We start from the raw sequence: 6,584 nt of genomic DNA, 5'->3' as shown, positions 1-6,584 counted from the left end.
ATGTGCTGCAACCAATGTTCATGTCCTTGACCAGAATCGAACCAGGGACCCTTGAGTCTGCAGGCTGACGCTCTATCCAGTGAGCCAAACCGGTTTCCGCCTTTCATATCCTTTTTAAATTGCTGCGAGACATTCAAAGATTTAGTTTGTAAGTTTGTTTGGGATAATTGTACATTATGCTGTTGTAATTTTAAAATATCTTGAGATTTGTCACCTTGTTCTCCAAGCACCAAAAAGATAATTTTTTTTTTCGATACCCAAAGGTACAAGGTACTATTATAGGTATTGGGGGGCGGGGTAACAAAAATCTGGGAAAAATTATAATGTCATTGTAGAATAATATCATGTAAGGATATTCTTTGCTCTAGGCCATGGCAGTTCTATTTCAAACTGGCTGCCAATTTCTTTTTTTTGTATAGACAAGGTCTTAGTTTCATGTTCTACACCTCTCCCAGGAGCAAGTATTGACAGTCCCTTCCTTTGGAAGTCTAACACTGATTATAGATGATGTCTTAACATCTATAAAAATCTTCACGTATCTCTTTTTTTATATTTCTACACCTTTCTTTCTGGTCAATTGACTAATGCATTCTTATGTTCCAATCAATCTAGACTTCTTATTCTTCCCTCAATAGCCTTACACTTTTACACCCATTTACTAGTTCACACACACACACACACACACACACACACACACACACACACACACACGAGGCCTGGTGCATGAAATTCGTTCGAGGGGGAAAAGGGGTCCCTCAGCTTGGCCTGCACCCTCTCATGATCCGGAACCCCTTGAGGGATGTCTGACTGCCAGATTATGCCTGAACCGCTGGGTCCAAACCACTCACCTGCCTGCCTGCCCTTTTTTGGCAAGGGGTCAAATGGTAGGACTTAATAGAACAAGATACCCATGAAGCAAAGCTGACTGTTTTACTTTCCATTTATCATCATTGCTGCTCTTCATAATTCCATCAGTGTTCTTGGAACATCAGGTCAAATCTGAAACATGATCAGAAGAGCTTTGCTGTTTGGAGGCCTCAATAATTGACATCCCAATTAAAGCTACATTTAAAAAATCAGGTATAGTCTTAATTTTTTCAAGACTATCAAGTGATCTTTTAAAATACTCAATAAAAGAAGTTGGAAGCTGGGTTATTTCTAAAGTATTGGTACTGAGCTACTTTTATGTTTTGTGTATTTACAAATAATGGGAATCTGCTTGCTTTGCATAAGTATTGAAGGTACACAGAGGGAATTTAGTAATCTGCCTTGCCTCTTTGATGTAATATATATATAATGAGAGGTAACAGTGAGGCTCTCTTAGGCCATTTTATTTTTTTCTCAGCTTTATTGCGATATCATTTATATATAACATTGTATAACTTTAAGGTGTCCTTTGTGTTAAGAAATAAAAATTGATAACTGTAACTGTGTGAGAAATAAGAACTGCAGCACCTCTGCCTTTCACCCTGAAGCCTCCTTCCCATAGAACATGGGGCTTCATGAAGAAGTATGTAATCAAATTATGCTGAGCATTAAGGCAAAATGAGCACTATATTTAGTCACACAACTGAGCTGTCTCTTAATTGAGGAAGTCATACTTTAGGTTTTTGTCACTCAAAGGCAACACTGGAGTCATTTAACCAGCATAGCATGTGTTCTCCTTGATACTTTAATGAGATTGTAGTAGAGAATATATATATATATATATATATATATATATATATATATATATATATATATATAGAGAGAGAGAGAGAGAGAGAGAGAGAGAGAGAGAGAGAGAGAGAGAGAGAGAATTATTAAAATATTGAGGGCATTTTTCTTTTTTTAATTTCTTGATTAAGGCATTACATATGTGTCCTTATCCCCCCATTGAGGATTTTTTTCATCTTTAAAGGTGTCAAAGTACATTCACTCTTACAAGAAAATAATTAAATGAACAAAAACTGCAACGATCTCTTAAAAGTCATAATTATTCACAGAACATGCACCTTAGGCATCATTTACTTTTACTTTGCCTAAAATATTTATGTCTTGGCAAACTTGTTGGTTTTGTTACTAATGGGAAGATGTCTTTATCCTTACCTGTTGATCCTGGAGGTGGATTTATTGCAATATTATGAGAAAAATAATTTTTTTAGACTAGCACAGGAGGATGAGATATCATCAAAAGCCTTATTTCTGTGGAATTATAGCCCAGAGTTTCCAGAGTCTCATTTCTGTTCATCCAGCCAAGGAAGAAATGTAGCTGTGTCTTCAATTGGGCTAGAATCAGTCAGTGTGCAGAGTTTCCATTCTTCCTTAGGGCACAGTCCAATCCTACATCCAGATAGCTAAGCTTGTTTTTCCCCCTGCAGTCCATTAGTCCTTTGCATGTGAGGACTGCAGTGACACATGGCTATGGAGGAAACACAGGAGAACGCAAGAAGCAGGAACAAGAGAGCCCCAGGAGCCAAAAGTGACAAAAGAAAAAGGAAGTGAACTCATTTGTTTGGGGAATTATGTGTCCCCAAATCTTTACAGGTTTGCATTGGCTCCACCCATTCTGGCCAGTGATCTCTGTTCCCAGGTTTGGCTGATGGACACCTTCTCTAGTTACCCCAACTTCACTGTGCAAACATTCATCTCCCCCTTTGACCAGTCCTTTCCTCCAGCAAACTGAAGGGAATGGGCTGTTGTCTTCCATAAACACAATTATCCTTCTTCCTCTTCTCCCTTGCATCACCTCTGAATATTTGGCATTGCTGTTAATATGTAGCATAGGAACCTATTAAGCTTCTGTTGATATATTTTATTATCATAACAACTTTTAAAAGCTCTGTTGTTAGTCTGAAAGAGAGTTCCACAACATGTTAAATGCAATTTTTTTCTTTTAATATTCTAATGATAGTATCTTTGATAGCTCTTCTGAGGCAGTTACTGGGAGTGGAAATCAGGAAAGAGCTCTGATTTGTAGTGGCATCGGAGCTGAAATTCAAAGCCACGAATGGTCAAGATCAATGACACATTTGTTAAAAAACAACAACAACAATACACACAACAACTACAACACACACACACACACACACACACACACACACACACACACATAAGAACAGAATTTTTCTGTTCTCACACACATAAGAATAGACCCTCAATCAGCAGTAATGGTTTTTATTTCCCAAACTCACACAGAAAGGTAAACATCAAACTAACTCAAAATGTCCCTATCCTGTTTAACAAGATAATGATTTGCTAGTTGCTTTTCAAAACAACAGACAAAAACAGCAAGTCACAGAGTCAAAACATTTGCAAAGGAGAGAACTTTAACCTTTGCCTGCAGTGATAACCAGAATTTTGCCCTTCCCATACACACAGAACCAAAGAACCAGGACATAACCAGGAGAACTTGAACACTAGATCACTTTCTAAAGTGAAGGGTCCATTGTCCAGGAAAATCTGGTGTTGATGCCCCTTACCATAAATGGCCAGCTCCAAGGCCCTCCAATTAAAACTTAACTTATCAATACTTCCCCATAAACCTATAAAATCTGCCCCAACCCAGGGAGTTCAGAATTTCCAACATTAGTTTTCTGTTCTACTAGGTGTTACCATATAAATATATATATATATATATATATATATATATATATATATATATATATATATATATATCCCTATATGCAAAGAGATCAAAAGGAGGAACAACCAAATAAGCGGTTGCTTTCACGTGCGCTGACCACTGGGGGTGCAGCATTTGGAAATGGCAGGCATCAGCTATGGCAAGATGGTGAAACAGGTGAGCTGGAGCACCAAACCAAAGCGGGGCACCAGTCACTGTCATCAGGGAAAACCTTTCATGGTTACTGAAAAATTATTTGCTCCTGCTGGGTGCTCCCACCTGCTGCCAGTGCCAGCCCTGCTCATACTCACTGGCAGTGCAGGGCACCAGTACTGATTGCTTAGCGCCATCAGTGGGTGCAAGCGGCTGCTGGTAGTCCCAATTGCTTCTGAGGGCTTCTCTACCTCCCTCTGATCCGGAGGTGTGATTAGGCAGCAGTCACTGCTCACAACCTCTGCTGGCACTGGCCCCAATTACTCTGCGCAAACAGTGGGTACAAGCAGGGCCAGTACTGTTAGTGAATGAGAATGGTGGCAGGAGTGGGGCAACCTGTCTCAAAGCCCACGATTCCTATCAAGGTGCATGGATTTGTGCACTGGACCCCTAGGCCTATCTAATAAAAGAGTAATATCTAAATTGACTGCACCTCGGCCACACCCAAAAGCCAAGTACACCAGCCAATCAGGAGAAAATATGCAAATTAACCCAATCAAGATGGCTGCAACCATGGAGAGCAGGAGACTTGGGTTTCCCTGGCAATGGAGGAAGCCAAGCTTTCTGCCTGCCCTGGCCTGACTTGGCCTCCACTTAAGGCTACAAAGTTTCAATTATAGGAGATATATAAATCCCAACAAAAATGGTGGCAGCCACGGAGCTGGAGAGAGAAGGAGGCTTGAATCAGCCCCTGGTGATAGAGGGAGCTAAGTTTCCACAGCTCTGGCTTGCCTTGGCCTCCACTTAAGGCTACAAATTTTGAATTATAGAAGAGAAATAAATCCCAGATACTAGGGCCTCCGCTTGGGTCACCAGAGAGTGTGGCCAGCCTATAGACCACCATAGGCCCCTCACCCAGGTCCCCCCACACCCTAAGAGAACACCCAACCTGATCTGGGACAACCTTCAGGGCAAACATGCTGGCCCCCACCTGTGCACCAGGCCTCTGTCCTATCTAATCCTCCTATCTAATAAAATAATAATATGCAAATTGACTGTCACTCCAACACACAAGATGGTTACCTCATTGTGGTCAAAGATGACTGCCCCCTTGTGGACACAAATAGTGGCCACAAGATGGCCAGCAGGGGAGGGCAGTTTGGAGGAATCTGTAAGGGAAGGCAGTTGGGGGTGATCAAGCCTGCAAGGGAGGGTAGTTAGGGGTGATCAGGCTGGTAGAGTAGTGAAGTTAGGGGCAACTGGGCCTGCAGCAAAGGGCGGTGGGAGGGGACCCAGGCCAGCAGGGGAGAGCAGTTGGAGGGGCCCAGGCCTGCAGGAGAGGGCAGTTCAGGGTGACCAGGCCTGCAGGGGAAGGCAGTTAGGGGTGACCAGGTCTGCATGGGAGGGCAGTTAGGGGCAAACAGGCTGTCAGGAGAGCATTTAGGCATCAATTAGGGTGCAGGGGTGTTTAGGGGGTGATCAGGCTGGCAGGTTAGTGGCAATCAGGAAGGCATGCAGGTGGGAGCCAGCAGTTCTGGATTGTGAGGGGGATGTCTGACTGCCTGTTTAGGCCCAATCCAGGTAGGTAGGATCAGGCCTAAATGAGCAGTCAGACATCCCTCAAGGGGTCCCAGATTTGAGAGGGTGCAGGCTGGGCTGAGGGACACCCCCCACCATGCAAGAATTTTGTTCACCAGGCCTCTAGTTTATAATAAAAACAATTTTTCCTCCACTGCAATTCTTGGTGTTTAGTGTTTGGATCTGCTAGTATGGAAAATCTCTTTTTGTTGATAACAGTAGTAAGTGGCATAATTGGAAACCAATCTCCTATTTTACATAATAGTTCCTTTCCATAATAGTTTTCTCCCTAAAGCTAGTATGCTTTGATTAACAGAGTTGTGTCAATATCAACAGAAAACATTTAAATTATATTGGATCAATTTAGACTGAACTGGATTACCTTGAGAAAGTCCATTTTGAGGAACAAGTATGTGAAAGAACAGGTTAAAGATCTAAAAAAACAACTATTGGGTCGGCAACTAAGTACTTGCGTATTTTTAAAAGAAAATCAAAGACAATTTTTTCATGGAACTAAATAATTTTATTCTGTAATGTATTGCCCATTTTGATCAATGACCTTTTGCCATCTTTCAGGCAGCATCATAATCCCACGTTCAAAAAACTTCTGGTTTTTATTAGCAAAAAAACTGAATCAGGTACGATTTGACATCATCATCATTATTGAAATTTTTACCATTCAAGGAGTTTTGTAAAGATCGAAACAAAAAGTAATCAGATGGTGCAAGGTCAGGACTATATGGTGGATGTGGCAAAACATCCCAACCAAGCTCCATTAATTTTTGCTGAGTGACCAAAGATGTGTGTGGCCTTGCATTGTCATGATGGAATACAACACCTTTTCGATTTGTCAATTCGGGCCGCTTTTCTTCAACTGCATTGTTTAATTTCGTTAGTTGTTCAATGTAGACATCAGAATTGATCGTTCGGTTGGGTGGTAAGAGTTCAAAGTAGACAATTCCTTTGTAATCCCACCAAACTGATAACAAAACCTTCTTTTGATGAATATCAGCTTTTGATGTTGTTTGAGTTGGTTCACCTGGCCTGCTCCACGATCTTTTCCGCTTGATATTGTTGGAAACAACCCATTTTTCATCGCCAGTTATCAGTCGTTTTAAAAATGGATCATTTTCATTACGTTTCTTTAGCAAATCGCAGCTGCTAATGCGTTGCGTTAACTGTGATTCTTTCAGTTCGTGAGGAACCCATGTATCGAGTTTTTGAACATAGCCAAGTTGTTTTAAGTGAT

This window comes from Pipistrellus kuhlii, unplaced genomic scaffold (genome assembly GCF_014108245.1).
Source record: "Pipistrellus kuhlii isolate mPipKuh1 unplaced genomic scaffold, mPipKuh1.p scaffold_m20_p_54, whole genome shotgun sequence".
In the NCBI taxonomy this organism is placed as follows: Eukaryota; Metazoa; Chordata; class Mammalia; order Chiroptera; family Vespertilionidae; genus Pipistrellus; species Pipistrellus kuhlii.
Note: the sequence above shows the minus strand (reverse complement) of the source record.